This window comes from Fukomys damarensis, unplaced genomic scaffold (genome assembly GCF_012274545.1).
Source record: "Fukomys damarensis isolate Sample0158 unplaced genomic scaffold, DMR_v1.0_HiC HiC_scaffold_14, whole genome shotgun sequence".
NCBI lineage: Eukaryota > Metazoa > Chordata > Mammalia > Rodentia > Bathyergidae > Fukomys > Fukomys damarensis.
Window position 1 is genome coordinate 76,020,239 of NW_022900926.1, and position 20,664 is coordinate 76,040,902.

At 38.0% G+C, this 20,664-nt stretch overlaps 1 long non-coding RNA gene across 1 annotated transcript in view; it reads left to right on the forward strand.

Moving 5' to 3' along the window:
• The window catches only part of LOC104850320, a 32,730-nt gene that overhangs the window by 11,262 nt on the left and 804 nt on the right, over positions 1-20,664 (forward strand). The window contains exons 3-4 of the long non-coding RNA XR_776934.1: positions 8,382-8,500; positions 9,990-10,055. This is a non-coding gene — a long non-coding RNA (uncharacterized LOC104850320). The remainder of the gene's footprint in view (positions 1-8,381; positions 8,501-9,989; positions 10,056-20,664) is intronic.

Consider the following 20,664-nt stretch of genomic DNA (forward strand, 5'->3'; position numbering starts at 1 on the left):
GTAAAATTCCAGAAGTGCAAGTTGGCATCTGAGGTTATTCCCTGTGAGATTAAAAAACAAATCCTTACTGCCAGGAGTACTTAAGAAGTTATGGCCTTACTTTTTCATTTAAGAGGCAAAAGAAGTCCCGATAATAATTTATATTCAAACTGCTTATTTTTTGTCACTTCTGAGATGACTATGTACTGTGTAAATATTGCTGGACAGCCCTCCCCTGCCCCCTGCAGCTGTAGTATATATATATAAACAGTATATATATATATTTATGTACATAAACAGTTTATATACTGTTTTCTTTCACATGCAAGAATTTTGTTTTAATTTTAATACATTCTAGACTAAATAAGCTTAGCATTCTTAAGCAAAACATTTAAAATCTAATTGTAATTAACCTTGACTTGTGTTATGATTTGTAATTAACACAGGACTTTCAGTTACTCTGGCTGATTTTATGAATTCTGACACTTGTCTTGATAGAGCTCGCATAGACATTTGGAAGCGGTATCCTGATGAAAAGATGGTTGAAAATGCAGAATTTGGGCAGAAGTTATCTAAATTCAATGTATTAATTTACATTTTGTATTATGTAGATACAATTTAATAATTTCGGAATTTAATAAAATGTTTCTATATGAAGTTCACCATTATGTTCACCTTCCTTAGAGGATTAGTGAGATTAGGAGAATAATGTTGTGAAAACTAAGAAATTAAACTGTAAGTAGGCTTCAAGGAGTTGCTGTAATGAAAGTTTATCAAAAAAATAGAAAAAACAATTAGAAAGCTACTTACAGCTCCTTTCTCTTTTTCTTTCTTTCTTTTTTTTAAAAAAGGGGAAAAGAGTCTTTGGTCAAAATGGATATTTGGTTATTCTGTAGTCTCATGTTGCTGTTTGCATGGCCTGATGAATATAATTAGTGCCCCATGGTGTGGTAACCAGATAGCTTTGATAAGATCACTTTCTTAAGGTAGATTGCCAAGGTAAAGCATGAAACATAAGGAGAAATTTAAATATGTCACTGATGAAAGCTGAAATTCACCTAATGAAGATCCCTGAATAGCAGTTAAATGATGCTAAGAATACTTAAAATGTTGCCGGTTAGGCAAAGAAAGAAGAGGTTACAAAGAGAACTAATCCATACGGACCAGTTTGAAAGTGTTTAATCAAAGTGGCATAAACCCGGCTCAAAGTGGCACAGACAGTGAAGATCTTATATAACAGAAAATCCAGATGTGGGTCAGCCCCAGATTGTTTGATTCAGTTGTCTGCATAGTGGACACGTTAAGTTCTTAGCATCTTGCTGTTTTATAAACTGCACCCATCGGCCTAGTTCTCTCACGCGGTTGCAAAATGGCGACTGTAGCTCACCAGGAGCACAGTGATATCCAGCAGCAGGAAATATTTATCGTCAATAATCTCTTCCTTCTGTCAGTAAGGAACGCTTTCCCTAGATTTCCTATACTCCCTGGAATCATATCCCATGTTCACATCCAAACGAATCCCTGGCAATGGGAACAAGAAACCAGGAGATAGGAGGTGCCCGCCCCGCCAGCACCAGGTTGTACAGAGGCAAAAGGTGCACCTAAACAGCTCAGGTAGTCTTTTAGCAGAAGGAACAGAGAGCTGAATTTGGGGTTGACAACCATGCTTCCTCTACAATGGGTAGCATTATTTTTCCCATTTCTAATCAATTTAAATGTTCAGTACGAGATAATTGGGAGAAACTATCATCCATGGGCCCCTGAGTTAATAAGTCAGTGTGCTCAGAGAAACTCAGTGTACAGACGTTGAGGGAAAGAAAGAAACAGGAATTGACTTGAATCAATGACCAGAAGTTCAGCTGTGCTCTGAGGCTAAAGCACATCAGTGCTGTGACCCACAAAAGAGCCGTTAACCTTGTTCATCTCAAATCTTTCGTTAGCTATCTCTGGGAGAAAATTTCTATTTTAAGTTGCAGAGCCTTCTGCAAAATATGTGGCCGTGGAATTCATGAAAAAGATTCAGGAAAAATGATATGTTTGGTCTTATCTTAATAATATATACTATCCTGAGGCTTGTTTGAAGTTGGTAAATAGGAACATGTTCTTCCAAAAGAGATTTTGTTATATTTAACTATATGAGGAATGTGGAAATTCTAAATACTTTTGAAATATAAGAGCACAATTTATCACTTATCAAAATATATTGGAGACAAGCAATGGGATTCACGCTTCTTATCCTTTACTTTGAAATGATGTTGGATGGCTTGACCCATAATTACATCATCTTCTACTTAATATTAATTACATAATATTAATTACATAAACAGCCTATCTAGGACCTTTTATTTCACCACTGGACATGTGTAGTGAATTAAATAATATCAGCTAACAGGGACAAGGGGAAAAAATGAGAACCAAGACCTGTCATGTAAAGGTACAAGGTCCCAATAATGAATGTACCTGTACTGTATACCTAAAATGTACCAATAAACTCAGTGAGGAAAAATAAATAAATAAATAAATAAACAAACAAACAACTAAATAAATACTATCAGCTAATTGCTTCTTCATCCCCACTGAACTCTAAGTTCTTCTGACGGATTCTGAGCTTTTTCTGCAGGCTGCGCTTGGCACAGTGTTTGTTTGAGGGAGAGCGTGTGGTGACGTTGAATGTTTCATCTTCCCAGCAGCAACAGAATCATGATAGTGAAGGTGGGCATGGGGTCAGTTAGTTGAAATCAGGACCTGTGCTGCTCCTCAAGACATCCTTTCTCACGACGACTCCCTCAAATCAAGGGCTGTGTCTGTGTTGTTCTTTGCCGAATCCCCCGACTCAACAGTGTGATTCAGATGCATTCCCTACTTGCTTGTTGAATGTTAGAATTTCCAGAATCTCTTCATGTTTGCCAAAAGTACATGCTAAGTAACTTGTCAAGTGGAATAACGAGTGCTGATTTTCTTTGTTTTCTTAATTTACAAACCTCCTAGGATGAACAACACACTTTATCTTCAGCACTTACCCTTCTTCCTGGTTTCTGTGAGAAAGGTACTAGAGAAATAAATTTTCTCGGTTATTTTTTGTTTTTGTCTGAGAATACTTCCCCCTCCCCCGCATTTCCCTGGGTGTTGAATATCACACAGTCTGTCTTGGAAATTGTTTCCAGTCTAAGGGTCTGTCCATGAATTCAAATAAAAACCTGTCAGAACTGATAGAGTTGATGGAGGCAATAGATTCTTCATATTGGAAGTCAAAATCAGAGGGTATGCAGGGGTGGTAGTGTGTGCTGGCTGTGAACTTGAACTGTGAGGTCAGATATTCCTGTGTTTAAGCCCTAGCAATCCTTGCTCATTACTGGCCGTAGTACCTTGGGGATGTATTCATCTCTGCGTCTTAGTTTCCTCAGACATAAAATGTAGGAGGTAATAGTATCTATATCATCATAGTTATAATAATTCAGTGAGAGTGCTTATTTAGCTTTTACCACATAAAAAGCCCTCAGTGAAATTTAGTTATTATTCAGTATTACTGTTATAATTAATAAGCATGCTCATATAAATATCCTAACTAGAGTTTAGGAAATAGCTTATCTATACAAGAAGCACATTTCTTTTTCAACTATAAAAATAGCCTAAGAGCATTGCAATAAAAATTTGAACAGTTGGGGCTGGGGAGTTAGTTCAGTGGTTCTGCCCACCTGCCTTGCTGGAGCAAGGTCCTGAGTTTGATCCCTGGTACAAAAAAAAAAAAAAAAAAAAAAAAAAAAAAAAATCAAACAGTAGGAGAACCAATAAAATAAGAATGAAGACTTTGTTGCCATACAACCTTAATCTGACTTCCCAGAGGAAGCCACTGAAAAATGAAAATGTTTAAAAATTAATTTTTATGTAAAGTATCTCCCAGTCCTCATTAACATAGGCCAGCCATTTTAAGCAGTGTCAGTTGACTCCATGTCATAAAAAGTGGTGAAGGCAGCCTACTTATACATTTTCTTTCTACCCCCACTGATACTCATTTGGGTTATCTAGTTTAGTTTTCTATTGATCACTTTTATAACTTTTTATGCAGAAGCCCCATATCTTAATCTTTCGAGGATTAAAGAAAATTCTGTATCCTGACTATAGAGTAGAAAATTAGTCCTCCTAACCTCTCTCCTTCCTCTCTAGCCAACTCTCATCAGATATTTTGCTACTTTTAGACTAAGATGTGTCATATTTACGTTCTGTTGATAATTACATTTATATCTTCTGTGTTGTATAGGATGAAAATTGAAAATGGAAAATGAGCTTTTGTGATACTGTGATTATGTAAAGATTATTGTCAGGAGAACCAAATTATATGACTGGAACTATAGAGATGGTATAATCTTAAATGTCACAAAACATATTTTCCAAAAGAGAAAGTTATAAATATAAAGTTCAAGTGGATTTTAGTATTTTCTCCCTTAATTCTTTCACTTGTTCAAAATCATACCACCGTGTATTTTATCCACATACTGTACTTTTCTACATTTGTTAGTTTTTCTTGATAGTTCTAATTGCTTTTATTTTTCACGTGTCCAGCTGCTTAATCTCAGTATTTCTTTAATATGGATTTAACTGCAAGGAGTACATATGAAGGTACAAAGGAATGAATTTTCTCTGTCCCTTTTTATATTTGAAAGATTTCTGTCTTATCCCCTCGTTTGATAGGATTCCTTGGTATTGACTTTCAAATTTAAAATTATTTCCTCCTAATTTGAGGCCACTATTTTGTTATCTTCTTGCATTTAGTGCAACAGCTGATAAATCTGATGCCATTTTGGTTTTCATTCCTACATAAGGAACCCATTTTTTGTTGATTTGCTTTCTGAAATTCCCTTTTTATCCTTGGGATTCTTACCTTTCACAAGAATCCGCTCATGTCTTGGGCTTGGCTCTCAGGGGTGCTCCCAGTATGAAAACACATGTCTTACTTTACTTCTGCGAGTTTCTTTTATTATTTATTTGATTATTTCATCTCTGTTTCTTCTTTCTTTCTTAAACTTTTATTAGATTCGTATGGATTCTTAAGGATTTATCCTCTAGGTATCAATTTTGCTCTCATGTTTTGTATAACTTTTTGTTTTGAATCTATGATGTGTGATCTTATGTTTATTAACTACTTTTTTAGTTTCTCAGGACAGTTTGCTTTCTGTTTCTTTGTTTTCTGGAGAGTGTAATGTCACCTCAAGTATTTTTGGAAATACTAAATAGCTTTTGTTCATACTTGGTGAGCTGTTTTTTCTTCTGTTGTTTATCTTGGTCCTGCTCTTTTGGATTATTGATGCTCCTCAGATACTGTTAATGCATGATCAGATTTATGAATTGGATGCAATGTTGATTAGTACAGGTGTTTGATGTGGGTTTTCTTTATTTCTGTGGTGAGGCACTGATTCTTAAAAACATTTTTTATTGAAAAATTAATACATGTTACAATTAAAATCTAAAAGCAAAGTGTATGATAAAAAGTACAGTAAATCTTCCTATCCCAAGTCAGTAATCTGTCAGACACCTTAACAGTCAACCACTGTTAACCTTTCCTTTATCTCTTTCTAGAAAATCTCCAAGTAGCTACAGGAATATATGTAGTTCTGTCTAGCTAGCGAGCTATCTACCCCACACACTTTTTACAAAAGTGGTAATGTACTATCCATGTATTGTTACACTTTGCTTTTTTAGGCAAACAACTTATCTTATCTTACAAAATACATTGTATGTGAATATATTATTTTCTGTGATTGCAAATGTTACATTTAGTGTTTGTGCTGGAATGCATTGAACAATTATACTATTAACTAGAAGTTAGATTCCATCTAAAGATTGCTACACTGACTTCTTGGTTCTTATTTATGAATACATTTTAAAAGGAAATTTATAAGTCACAGGGTGTATGTATTTGAAGCACAGATTTAAAAAAATCAACTCATGTTATACCAGTTAATTTCCTGAATATGTAGTAGATGTTCACTGGATAAAATCCCAAAGACACAGATGGATACAGTAAAAGTTAAATCTCTTTCAACTTTTCCTTGTCTGACTTTTGATCCCCTCTCACCTATGTGTACGTGTGTGTGTTTCTCCTTTGTGGGACAAATTCATAGAAGTCTAATAGATAAGCCAGAGGTCCAAGAGATACCACTTTTTAAAAATGAGCACATTTTGCTTTCTGTGAAAGCAAATTTAACTACTGTTAAATTGAGCCTTTTCTGACTCCCAGCAGTGTACCAGGAGGCAGGTCCCAAGTGCTCTTCCCATTCCTCTTTCCTTCTTTCCAGCTGTTTCCCAGCCTCAAATTCTACCTGGATGTGGAGAGTTTTTCCAGGGAAATACTTTATCTTTATCAGTATTAAACCAGAGTAGATTTTTGTGACTTTATAATCTCAATTCCTTCATTCTTCCATTGGAATCCATAGCAAATGACAGTAGAAATTATACCTTTTATTTTTGGCTGTTGTCCCATGTGGGAAGCCAGCCATGGCCCACTGGCTTTTTGAAAGACAACATTTGTTCCTTTTTAAGGACTGCACGTGTTAAACTTGTTTTGACCCTGCACGGGAGAAACTCGGACAGCCCCGAGGGCCGGGCGAGGGGCGTGGGAGGCGGGAGAGGCGCGCTGGGACCGCTGTGCAGAGTGCGAGCATCCCGGGCTGCGTGGACCAGGTGTTGAGGCCCGTGTGAACCCTCGTTCCCGTGGAGCGGGTGTTGAGGTTACTATGGTGATCCTAGCCCATAATAGTTCGGCCTTTCCCTTTAAAAGGCCGGTGCTTGCCGGCAATAAACGTCGCCTTGATCAGACTCTTGTCTTGGCGTCCTTCCTTTCTCTCTGCCCCATCTCCACCCCGCTGCTCTTTCAGGTTTGAGGCACTGCGGGACAGTGCTCTGCGTCGCCGGTTCGCGACAGTCCCATCAGCACAATAAATGATGAAATTAGATTTTTGCATAAAAATATGAAGAGGCCAAGATTGATGATGGACTACTTTCTGTGCAGAACAGTGTAATTGCTGATGTGTTGTTTTTCTTTCTACCTTTCTATTATACAACCTTTCTGTTTTATAAGCTTTCAATTCTCCATCTGTGGAAAGTTCTAAATATATGAAGAGGCATATGCCTCATATTATAGCTCTAAAAAATTAGTATCAGGAAAGTATACAGCTGGGTGTGATGGCATACACCTGTAATCCTAGCACTTGAGAGGCTGAGGCAGGAGGACCAGCCTACAACCTCAACTACATAGAGACTCTGTCTTGAAAGAAAAAAAAAGTATAGCATTTCCACTGACATGCTCAAAGATAGTTAATTAATTTTTTTGTGAATATTGGTGAACGATGCAGAGATTCACATTAATGAAGAAAGCTAGATTGGGTAGTAAAATCTTATTGGGTTTTTGTTTCTCAGCCTTTTGGCTAAGAGCAAGTGAAATATTACTGGGATTTAAAAATCAGATCTGTGGTTTAGAATCATCTATATTTCTTATAAACTATATTACCCAGAAAGTTAAACTACTATTCTTGGGCATCAATTTCCTCCATTCAAATGGCCACAGAATTATTGTGTAGGTTGCAGAGAAAACAAAAACACAGTACTTTGTCAAGTACTATGAAATTTTATGAAAAATTAGTCATAATATTAAAGTGAGAAATGGATAGGCGCATTCAACTCAACAAGAATAATTGCTGTTATAACTTTCAATGCTCCATCATCCTGGAGTTTTAGTTTCAGAAATGTCGTTTTTATAAATCAGTTAGTATAAAAACACGAATAGCCGTACCCTTTTTGGGTGGGGCATTTTAGCAATTCGGATTCTTTTCAGCCTCACAAATTGTTGCATGCACCCCACTGGGATCAGAGTAGGAACACTGGCGTAGGGGAGACTAGACCAGAAGGTCTGGTGAAGTCCACAGTGAGAAGGGCCTGGAAAGCCAGCCCCAGTGAGCACAACCTTAGTTGTTGGGTATTGGAGATCTGCGGGGCTACTTTGAGAGGGAGATGTGGAATTGAGAAAGATTTCAACAGGCTTAATGAGAGGACAAAACGTTTTTAATGGTAAAGGACCTGAAATATATTTATTGGGAAGTAACTACACAAGTTATACAAAGACTCTTATGCTTCCAAGGTGGAGGCATGGGTCTCTGAAGGTCCCATCCAGGTCACAGGTGCTACAGGATCTGCCTCTGTGGGTGAGGATTTGGCCGGAAGCTGGAGGCTCAACTTTGTATTCTGGAGTGGGGAGTGGGCAGTTCATAGCCTCCTGGCAGCGTGCTGTTGATTTTGGCTCACAGGTGTATGAAATCAGCTCCAAAAGAAGCTGAGTGCATCCCTGAGTCTGACTCTAGAGTGATGCACTTAAAGAGAACCATGGTATTGACTTCTCTGTATTCCTCCAGGATGCAGGACAGGTGTGTAAGAAAGAGGAGCCACACCGTAGAACACAGCTGAGGAAGAGGCTGGAAGCAGGAAGTTACTGAGGGCCAAGCATGAAGTAGCATTGCCTTAAGTCGGAAAGGTGAGTCAGAGCCAGGCGGCAGAGCAGCATGAGAGAGAAGCAGCACTAACTATAAAGGAGAAGCTTTGTCGTTTTCTTTGAGGATGGTCAAGGATTGTGTCAATGTGTCACAGTCCAGTAGGTCGGAGAATGGAAACATTATAATGACGAATCCAGAAAAGGTCTGAGCAACGTAAGGAAGAAAATTGGCAATGTACAACAGGTAGCTGGAAATGGAGCAGTAAAGTTTATAAGTGTATACAGAGACAGAAGTAGAAAACAGATTTGGAAAGCTTCTTTTCTTTTCTTTCCTTCTTTCTTTCTTTCTTTTTTTTTTTTTGTGGTACTGGGAATCGAATTTAGGACCTTGCACTTGCCAGGCAGGTACAGTACCACTGAGCTGCATCCTTGGGCCCTTGTACTTTATCTTCCAGTTTTTTTTTCCCCCGGTACCACTGATTGAACTCAAGACCTTGTGCTTGCAAGGCTGGAGAGGTGCCACTGAGCTACATCTCTGGCCTAGAAAATTTCCATTTGGAAGCCAAATGAAAATATTGAGAAAAGTTCTACAAGTTCTACAATGAAACACTTACATTGCACAGAAATTTTTTTCAGATTATACAAGATACAGCCTGAGGGAGATTTATCAGTACCCTACTTTGGCTTGGCACTGTCTGGGATGGCACAGAGCTCTTCATGGAACTCAGAAATGCTTGAATAAATAAATGGACTTGCACTGGCTGGCAGACACCGAAAGGAGCAATTACCGTAGGGTGGAACTCATCAGTCTTGAGTAGTCACCTGCTTACCTACCGCGTATACCGGTGCTGCTCAAGTTGGGTGAGCATTAGAATCACCTGAGGAACTTTAAAAACAATCCTAGGCTGGGCTATAAGTGATGCCAGTTAAATCACCCCGTTTCATTTCTTTTAGTGTTCACCAGAGGATCAGAAACACCACTATATCTCCCTCTTGACATGCAAAGTAGGGTTGACACTTAATCTCGCACAGCATTGTCCTGCGGCAGTCTATGCATGTGAAATTTTCGGCCCAGGCATTCTGTCCTGTGAACCTCCCACACATATGAACGGCTTCTTCAGTAAGGTGGTACCGAAGGGCATAGGAGGTCAAAACAAAGCAGCTGAAGAAGGGACAGAGAAGGAAGAAGAGAACCAAGGAAATACCATGTCAGGAAAATCAAGAGAGGGGACTCCCGGAAGTGTGACTTAGCCATCAGCATTGGTGAAACGCTGTGGTAATTTAGAGTAAGCTAAGAAGGCTGAGACTGTTGCTTTGAGTTTCAGAATAGTAGTGTGATTGGAAGCCTTCGCTGTTGCACAACAGGTAAGGATGCACAGACACATGCAAAAAATTACCTTTGGGCCTTCCAGATGAGCTTTGACTGGCGTACACATTATTGTCTTATATACAGTTCAAAAAATTTAAAAATTAATTTTCAGCATTTAGTTTATATAAAACATAACTTTTTTATTTTTCTTGAAAAACCTAGAAGATCTGATGACGCTGAGCCTTACCTCCCTCTCGACACCACTGGATCTTCTACTTTGGGAATGAGGTGCGTGCTTTGTCCCATTCATACACAGTGTCCATTTGCAGTAGTTATTCGTTAGACTCAGCTCACTTGTCTCATTTGCGTGACCTCCCTGGCCTCCATAGGTTCCTGGATTGGAAACTTTGATTTTTTTTTTCTTTTTGAGACAGGGTCTCACTGTGTATGTGAGACTGACCTGGAACTCACTATGTAGCCCAGGCTGGTCTCGAACTCACAGCGATCCTCCTGCCTCAGCCTCCCGAGTGCTGGGATTACATGGAGACTTTGATCCCAGTGTCTGCCTGCGTTTGTCAGGGAGAGAGAAAGGACAAACCCTGATCATCTTTGCAGGAGAAGGGACCAAAGCAGAAGGGAAAATGAAATAAAGGAAAAGCTTCTCAAAGTTAGTGTGGGATAGGAAGGACAAAAAGGTGGGAAGGAGAAAGAGAATACATGAAAATATGAGAGATTTCAGGGTGGGGAGAGGAGCAGTGGCAAGTGCCTGTTAATTAAATAACAAAACAAAACAAAACAAGCTTATTACTACAAGTTAAGTGGAAGACACAGCATTGGAATCTGAGAACTATGAAGAAGATTTAGAACAACCATAGTAGGAACTAGTGAAAAGAAAATTTAAACTCAAGAGTAGAAGGGTGAGGGAAACTTGCCCTGGAGAGTTCCGAGTAGGATTTCTGATAACTTTTTAGAAAGAACTTTTCATATTATTTGGAAGCAACAATTTCAAAGTAGAGAATTATATTTTGGAGCTTTTGAAGTCATGTTACTTTAAAAGCAATCTTTTTCAAATATTTAATTTCAAGAGCATTAATAAATACGTTAAATAAAGCTTAACGTTCTTTCATTTGATCATATATTGCATAATTTTCTGTTCCATTGTTTTTCCAATTGTGGTACCATTTTTATTAAATTGTGTAAAGGAATGCTTTAAAAGCATTTATGGCAACATTCTCAAATGCTGTATTTCAATGCTAATATTTGTGTTGGACTGAGCCCTTTCAGATAACATAAAAGCAATTTGTTTTACTGAATGGAACAAATGTTTGTTTGTTTCTTGGGGATTTTTTTTGTTGTTATTCAGGTCTACTTATTTTTAGAGATGGAAGACATTATATCTACTGAAATTGTGTTGCATCTAAATTATCTTTCATCAATTTGTTTTACACCACTTGTTTTTAATTGGTGCTGGCAGCTCCTGGGTTGCTCATGGGCGAATTTGTTTTGCTGATTTAAATATTTGTAAATTGTTATATGAAGTCTGATGAGCATTACAAATCCTGAGTCTGTGTTTGAGGAGGGTTAAAAAAGAAAAACAGGAGGATGAAAAATCATACTGTTTTGTGGAGGGCTTTTTAAATTAAGAAAATTGATGTTCTTACGAGGAGTTTATCATATCTATTTTTCTCTACTTCTCAGACTTGTGTTATATAATGGTACCACTTAATTATCTTCCTGAGGGATTTTTTTAACAAGGAAATCTCATAAATGCTAACTAAATTATATAATTTGAGGGATGTTGGATCTTGAGATTTGAAGGGGCCGGTTAGTCCACTCTATCTCTCCTCTTGAGTTCTGAACTAGCTGAGAAATAGACATAAGGAACACTGTGAATAGAACAAAGAAATAGATGTAGGGAATTTTATTATGGACAAATGAGAATGTAGCTACAATGTGTGTCAAAATGGATTTCCTATTTCCTATTTTGTACATGTTTAGCTGGGACTTTCATGGGAGATGGGCTTCAGAATGATATTCCCCTGAGCCATCTTCCGGAAGGACTTGTCTCAGTCTGTCAGGCTCAGAGAACCGGTGTGAGAGGCCACACATATGGAGCAACCCCAACCCACTGAGGCACTCAACACAGAAAAGCCGACCAGTGAACATCAAGGCTCACAGTGCAACATGGAAAAACTGCTCCTCCTACTCAAGCCAGTGAATAGGTCCCAGGGCTTAAAGTATTTAGGTAATGATTCTGCTAGAGCAGAAGTTCTTATTTTATGAGCCGAGAAGACTATGAAGACGTGAACAGGAGGCTCCACTTACACAATAGGAGCTAAACTCCTACATAGCTCAAATAAGTGCTATGCCCCATGAACTTTTATAATTAAGGATTAATTGCTCTGGGCCAAGTATTTCTTCTTTTATCCTGAAATTCATTTGAAAATCTGATGGCAGGAGAACAGTTACATGTAAAGAAAGGCACCATACTCTGTGTCAGATAGCTTTTTCACAGGCAGGAAGAGGATAACGTAGCATAGATGTGGAACTGCTTGCTCCTTTCTTCTCTTTGTTCCTCCAGCTCCTCTCTCCCATTTCCCTTCTGGCTATCAGTGCTGAGGCAGTTTGCTCATCTACTGCCCCTTAGCCAGTCCCAAGGTTCATTTCTGTGTGCTCGTGTTTGGGTCATGTTGCAGTGAGTGAATAGTGCCCACAATTTAAAAAAAAATTAAAAATAGTCTGTAAAAACTTGTGTAAAAACAAGAACATTTTACAAACTCATCTGTTGAGCTAGGTGTTACAGAAAGCACTCAGTAGTGATGATCAGCCAAACTCAGACATGCTGTTTCTTAGCGAGTCTCCTGGCCTCTAAACTGTCCTCCTTCACATCTTCCTGCTGAGCCCACCTGAAAAAGCTACCACACTGCCTGGAAAAAGCAAGGGAAAGGCAATCACAAAGCTTGGGGTAGTAGGGATGTTGGGGTAAGTGGGTAGGAATAGGCAGCGATGAGATCGGGGAGGTCTTTATGGGTTTACCAAGGAGACTGGTAGATATTTTCAAGCTGAGTATATATGTTCATTTGATTGGTACTCTTTCATCCATAAATGTGATTTATATCCTTTAAAATATTTTATAATTTGAAATTATAAAAGTAACGTAAGGACTCCAGATCAGTTTTCTTCTTGGTCTCTGAAGCTTCTGGGAGTGTGAGTTTTAAAACCCCATGACTAAACCATATGGGCTTAACACTAATGCTGTGTTAGTCAGGACTCAGATGACAGGTGACAGGAACCCAACTAAAACTGCCTCCCACCCCCCACCTGCAACTTGTTCATACTGTCCTCAGAGTTTAGGATCCTAGAAGAAAATAAATCCCTATAGCTTGGCTTTCTGGATAGCCAAGGGTGGCTATGTAATTTATGGGATCCCTTGTTCAAAAAAGTATCATTAAAGGTACTATAGTAGGAATTTTCCCCCTCCTTTCTGTGTTCTCTTTGAACTTGTTGCCGTATTTTTATTTCTTATCATTCTAAGTAAAGAAAACTTTAAAATTTAAATTAGAAGTAAGAATCTCACCATTCCATGGTGTGCAAGTCAGAGTAAATGTAAGAGCATTTAACTCATAGATGGGATCACCAAAGTCACACAATTTGTACTTTATATATGCATATCTGTGACCTTTAACCCTGATATGTTATCATTTTTGTTTAATAAGGCAAAGGAAGGATATGATGTGGTTATTTAGTCTTTTCTTAAAACACCATCTCCTTTCTATATTGGAAGCAAGTTCTGGTTTGAATGGAAACCATGACCCCCTGGGGCTATCAGCATGTGAGTAGATTTGGTGTTATATATAACAAAATGATTCCTACTAATTTTAAGCCTTCTTGATCTGCCGCAAAAAGTGGGGCTCCTGGAATGCTGTAATGCACGTGGAGTGTGCTTTCCCTTAGCTAGGGTGCATGTCTCGTTGTTGTCGTTGAACTTCACTTACAAACACAACTTCAAGATGAAATTGTTGAGAATTCCAAAATGGCAACAGCAGAGCATTAAGCCATGGATGGGCATGACCCTCCTAAGCATAGGAACTTTGCAAATAACAGGTCACTTGCCTGAAGTTGGGTCTGCCGGTAATCTATGGGGATTCTGGTTGTCTCAGGTTGGGTCTTTCATCTGTCCTTGACCTGGCATGGGTACACGGAGCCCTTTCATAGGTCCAGCGGGGCTCACGTGTCCACAGCTGAGGTTGGAAGCAGGGTGTCATCATTGTCACCTGAGTTAGGGCAATGCTTCCTCCAAAGTGCTAAAAATGGGCAGAATGTAAGAGGCTTTCTAGCTGCCCTCTTCAGCTCTACCTTTTTATTTTCTGCCAGTATTGTAATCCTCAAACACACGTCACAGTGATTGCAGTGGCTTTTTTGTAAATTGTTGTTAGGAATTCCATGCCCTTGTAGGACAGTGCACCTTCACTTGCTTTTATTTCTTCTTAAAATGTGTTTGTTTTTCTCCTTGAAAACTTTTACTAATTCTCTAGCAGTCAGTTCAAATCCATTTTGTCAGACAGGATAGTTGTTTAGACATTAAATATTTACAGTTCTTTTGTTTTTGAGTCTCACCACTTGCTGCTTTTATTCTAAAATATCTGTTTTCTTGTTTACTTCTCTTGGTGGATGCTCTCTCCTTGAGATGAGAGCTTTTCTTTAAGGCTCAGTGGAAAGCAAATGCCTGTTATGTGATGGGCCTTGGATACATGTCTGTTGAATAAAGAAATGAAAAGCTGGAGCCATAAAATAGTGTTTTCAAGCTCCCTTAGCTAATATTAATCCTGTAACCTAAAAAAGGTGCTTTCATAAATGAATCCTGTATTTAGGATGTCAGCAGCTTCTCCTTTCTTAAGCTATGCTGTCTGTTGCTGAGTAAAGTGAAGCATCTTTTGGCGAAAGCAGAAAGGAAGCCAATTAAATGCAAAACTCAGAAAAGTAATATCTCAAATTCAGATAGGTTTCTGAGGATCTATTTCCCAAGATGAAGCCCACTATCGGGGCATTGTTCCTTGGGTACTAGGGAGTCATAGGTCAGACCACAGTGCATTTCCCACCTTGCCTCCTGAGCAGACCAGCCAGCCTCTGGGGAACTCAGGAGCTACGCGTCATGGGTATGAGACTGGCCATTCACCACTTTTTGTACTGATGTACATCCTTGCATAATTCTGCATTTTTGTAGCAGTACTGCCTGGGAATATGGGAAAACAAACAATGTGGTCATGTACTTACCTTGAGACCCTCTTTCCCAACACTGCTTATTTATGATTTTTATATATGATTAAATATTTGGTGCTCAAAATTTCGTGTTCTCAAAATTTGCTCCAGGGAAAGAGCAGCCATTGGAACCATGTAGGCAATTTATGTGTGTTAGAAAGAGGGCTAAGCGGACAGTCTAGAAACCCTTCTGAAACTGAGTGTGAGCAGTTCCCAGGTCCCTGTGGGAAAAATAAAAAAGGGAATGAAAATGTACAAAAAGCAAGAGGCAAAATAAAAATGACATAAATCAATAAAAAATCAAATGAATTATACATAAGATAATAGTATGAATGTGTGAATTACTCTGGAGGGTAAAAATCAAAAAGAAATATGACACTTCAGGATTGTGAAAGAAAATCTTTATTGTCCCAATATCTCTGTCTGCCTAGCAAAATCTCAATCCATTTTTCCTACTGTTCTTTTGGTTGTAATTTTTAAATCTTAGTTATTCTCCAAAGAAATGATACACAGATCATTTTATACAGGTCTTAAAATATTGTTTTCTCTCAATAAATCATGTTACATGGTATTATTTGTGGTTTGACATCACGTTGAAGTGCAGAAACAGGTTCCCTTTTTTACCTTATTTCCCATTACTCCATAATGATAGAAACAAGATGATAAAAGAAAACCTTAAACGTAAACTAAATTGGAGTTTATAATTAAAATACTATGGGAATTTTAAAAACATAAAAATGGAGGAGTAGTGAATCCTGTGTCTGCTCCCATATTTCTAGTTCTGAATACAGCTTTGCTTGTTTGTTGAGTCACAAAATGTTCATATCCACCATACCTCTAAGAATGCTGCAAACCGTGATTAATGCACTATGTGAGCATTATGTTTGATTGTTTAAGATACTGTACCTTTATAGAAAAATGAATCAGTTAAATCAATATCAAACTGAGATGTATGGTTAGGATATTTAAAAACTCTCTCTCTCTAATCATTACTTGGTGATTTTTCTAAGTCTTGGATGGAGATGAATGTACATCTGATTCAGGGCATCTTATAACTAGCAGCCCCCAAGGAGAGAAAAGTACACTCAGGGAGGTTATTATAAGGGGTAAAAATATTTGAGGTGCTAGAAAAAATAGGCTGTAAATTGATAATAAGGAATATAATGTTTTCCTCTTGAATGACATCAATAGTCTATCACTTCTCACAACATCCTCAGATGAATAAATTTAATTGTACTTGGAGATAACATATATTAAATGTAGTGTCAGAGTAACAGGTTGTCAGAAATATGTGAATTGATGCCCATGCATTTTAAAACTTTAAAACTTATTAAATAATTGTATACATTTGAAGAAATGTGTGTCTTTATTTGTTGATTGGACATGCTATTAATACACAATGGAAAATTCTCATTGACTTAAATTTTGAAAACAAAACTAACTTTTTACCTTTTGATGCTTTGTGACCAGAAAAAGGAAGAATGCTTAGGGTAAAAATGTTGAGGTGGTCAATTGAATGCTAGAAGGCTTTTTGTATCCATGTACATGTGGAATACATATGATCAAGTAAATATTACAATGTTGTCCTACTATTAAATTTTAGCATGTACATAAACACTAGTAATGCAATAAAGGGTTGCTACTTTCAAGTCTGGCCAGAATTTACCCTGGTCTTACGCTTTGGAATTCTGTAATTCGAGTACTTCCTTTATTCATACAATCAGATGTAAGTATTGCTGTTAGTATGTCAGCAAATACATTCAAGAGGAAAGTGAGTTTCCTAATTTGACTTGCTTCTGAATATATAGAATGCTTGTTTTCAGGAATATTGACACTAATAGGCAAAAGAGCCCCGTGCTCTCCAGTTTTAGTATAGGTGCTGCCGAAGCGAGCACATCTGTGCTATCCAGTTTACAAAACCCTTGGTAAAACCAAAGTAAAGTGCTTTTTAAAACTTATGAAACGATTAAAGTCCATTGTTATTCTCTGAGAGGGGACTTGACATTTGCCCTAACTGTTTGGAACATGGAAACCTGCACAGTATAATCCTTGACCGCAGGGAGGAATGAACTGCCCAAAATCAATTTCCATCCTACTCGAGAAGGTCATGTATTTTTCCCTCAGATGAGCGTTAGAACCTGAGCTGGGAGTGAAAACGGGGACCCTGCCTACTAACCAGGTCAGAAAACCCCTGCTCCAGAGTCCTGCACATAGGAGGGGCTTTGGAAGGAATGGGTGAGACAGACTGGCATTCTAAACAGCACTAAGTTGGGGAAGAAGCCGAGTGAGGCACATGGACCCCTTCCTTTCTGTTACGTTTTGAATTGTTCTTTCAGCTTCATGGATTATTTTGTAATATTTACATCCATCATGTAATGATTAGGTTAATCTATTGGTTAATGATTAATTCATTAGTTAAAGAATGGTGAGGGCAAACCAGGGTCTGATCCTCATAGAGAAACTGGAGCACAGTTTGGTATGAAAGAGGTTGAGGTGTTGCTTCCAGAATGTTCTTTCATTCAGTGAGATTTTCATTTGCCATAAATTTAGGGCTCCCTCATATATATCATCTAGATATATTTTGAATTTCTTTTAGTTTATTGCTTCTCATGTTTGTACACCTAGCTAAGATCTTTAACATTTTTCTGTGTGTCTCTAGTGTCATTTTTACCCTTTGAAGAACTTGCCTTCTCCTTATGGGTATAGCAGAAAACAGATGGAGCCAAGTGGTGCAGATGTAGTTTTGAGACTCATTCAGAGTTTTGGCATAAAGCACTTTTTATTCTAAACACTGAGCATGGCAATGTAAGAGTAATGTACTTTTAGGGGTCAACAAGTTCATACAGCATAAGAGCAATATACTTTTAGGGGTCAAAAGTTCCTATAAACATTTCCAGATATCAGTTAGACCTGAAATTTTGACTTAGCTGAGCAGCCTGTCTGCCTTTTGGGTCAAGTCAGTTCCAACTCCCTTGGCCTGGCCCTTCTCACTTTCTCTAAACCAACGTCATCAGAGACTTTTTTCGTCTGTACCAATGCTTCCCAAACCTGGCTATGCCTTGAATCGTAGAGGAAGTCATGTAAAATGTTTCACGTAGGAAGTTACTGAAGGTACCAGTTAAATATATTTTACACACACACACACACACACACACACACACACACACACGTGCACGACATACTGAAGTAAAATTTCTAGGAACAAAAGACCTGCAGTGGATGCTAGCCACAGTGTTGCAGATGATTTTGATTAAGCCAGCTGGCTTCATTTTACAAAGCAGATTTTAGGAGTCATTCATTACCAGAATATTAATTTTAATGCAAACATTTCTTCAGACTTTTACTCTGAGTGCTCAGGACAAGATAAAACTTATTAGAGGAGTTGTTCCTCTTTTTATTGCTTTATTACTGGTACCATTGCTTCAGTCAAACCCAGTTGCCTTCTCCATTCCCGCATCCCTATTTTCTTCCTGCCTCCTCATTTTCTTTCTGACTTTCCTTATATCTTCGGGGTCAGTTCTCTTTCTTCTTTCTCTGCATTATTTTAAGGCTTGCTTAAATTGAGCCTGTGACAGGAGAACCTCACCTCCCTGCCACCATGAATATCTGTTTTGTTTTGTTTTTGTTTTTTTTTTTGGACTCCTCTAGCCTTTGTTATTTGGTTGCTAGGTTGCTAACTTGTCACTTGGATCATAGTAATTTGTGACCACAGGTCTAGTTCAACTCTTGGGAAGACTTTCAAGTGAGTAGTACAAAGGACATATCCTTTGTAGTGTTTCACTAATGGTAAATGAGTAAAGAACTTTTACTCTTTAGAAATTAGTGCTACTATTTTGTATTTCAGAATCACCTAGTGAATTTCTTGAAGACATACACCATATATTCACTAGAGCCGTGCTCAGTGTCTGGACACAATGTCTGTAGTTGTTTGTTGAACACAGTTGGAAAAAAGCCTGTACTGTATAATCATCTCAAAACCTTTGGTGTTACTTTTGTTAATTATTTGATGCCTGCTATAATAAATTTTCAACATTTCTCCTTTGCTCCATGTTCTCATTATTGCCTTTTTATCATGTGGTGGGATTTTAATCTGTCCACTTGGCTCCATTCCTTGTTCCTGACCCAGAATGAAACTGTTTTTCTTTCATTCAGAAGGACTTGAATGCCCTGTTTTTAAAATAATGTGTAAACCTAGAGACCACTCCACGCTGAACTCAGTGCATTCCATTAAGCTGATCTTGCAAGCTCTCTGGGCCTGTTTACTGTTAGGAGATTTAGGGCTACTTTGAGGATATGACCCTGATTCACTTTAGAAATTGCTGTTCTATATTTTTTCCAAGCACACTAATTTAAATTCCTCGGATTTTAATGTAGCTCATGACTTATAATGTACTCTATTGACTGTCATCTATCTGATAATTCAGAAATAGCCTCTATCATAGTTCAAATAGACATTCATCAATTCTTATGGTAAATTGTATAGGGGAAAAATACTTGGAAGTTGGTAGCCTATACATAACTGGATTTAGAAAGCATCTTTCTACGCTTACTTCAGCAGCACATATACTAAAATAGAAAGCATCTTTCTGATGTCAACTCTCCAGCATTCTTTGGTAACACGTGCAGCTTGTGTGAATGACAGCCAGGCTTTTCTTACTTTGCTGTGGATGTTTACTGGTAGTGGAAAAATGATTCTTTGACAGTATTTCATGTTTACTGATGTATATGATGAATACAGTTTGGGCCTAACTGGGCCATTGAGATTCAGAGCTGAAAACATATTCCTGACGTATTTACCCAGAGCTGAAAGTGTAAACCCCAGGGTTTTGAGTGGCAGCAATGGAAGGCTTTGTCCATTAATTTATCCAACAATTATTATCAAACATCTTTCTTACATCAGATACTCTGGAAGGTACTGAGGGACAAAGTTGAAACAATACAGTATATCTTTGTCTGGAGATAAACATTAAGCAGAGGATTGTATTAGTAATAATTTTATTATGGCTGTTATTGAGGTAGAAGCAAATTAATTCTGGTGTGCTGTGAGTGAGTACAATAAGAGGGCCTGGTCTCATTTGAAGAGGTGGCTTGTTGAGCAGAGGGAGAGTAGGAAGTGTTCAGAATGGCTTCCTAGAAGAAATGTTAGTTACTGTAAGGACTGAAAAATAAGAGAGAAATAGCAAGACAGAGAGACAAATTACCAACTCCACAAATACAAGAACAGTAAGTGTTTATAGAAACTACATTCTTTTGCTAGAGTCTCAGTTATGCTTGCCTAATCCTGTTTTATATTGCTCTGTTACTGAAAGTAGGCCAGAAGGGCTGTACGGTTTGTAAAACCTGGTTAAAATATCTAAATTATGAAGGATTAGAATGCTGTTAAGAAAACTTTGAAGATCAGGAGATAAGCAAAGATTGTCAATATTTACAAAGAGGAAAATGCCTGTTATAGTCCTCACAGGAGTGTCTTGACCCATTCATGTAATTCTTTGATTTTTTTTTTTTGTAGCAGGGATTGAACTCGGAGCCATGTGCTTGCAAGGCAGGTGGCAGCAACACTGAGCTAAATCTCCAGCCCTCATGTAATTCTTTATACTAAATGGAAGACATGTTTTTGTTGATGTATGTATATATGATA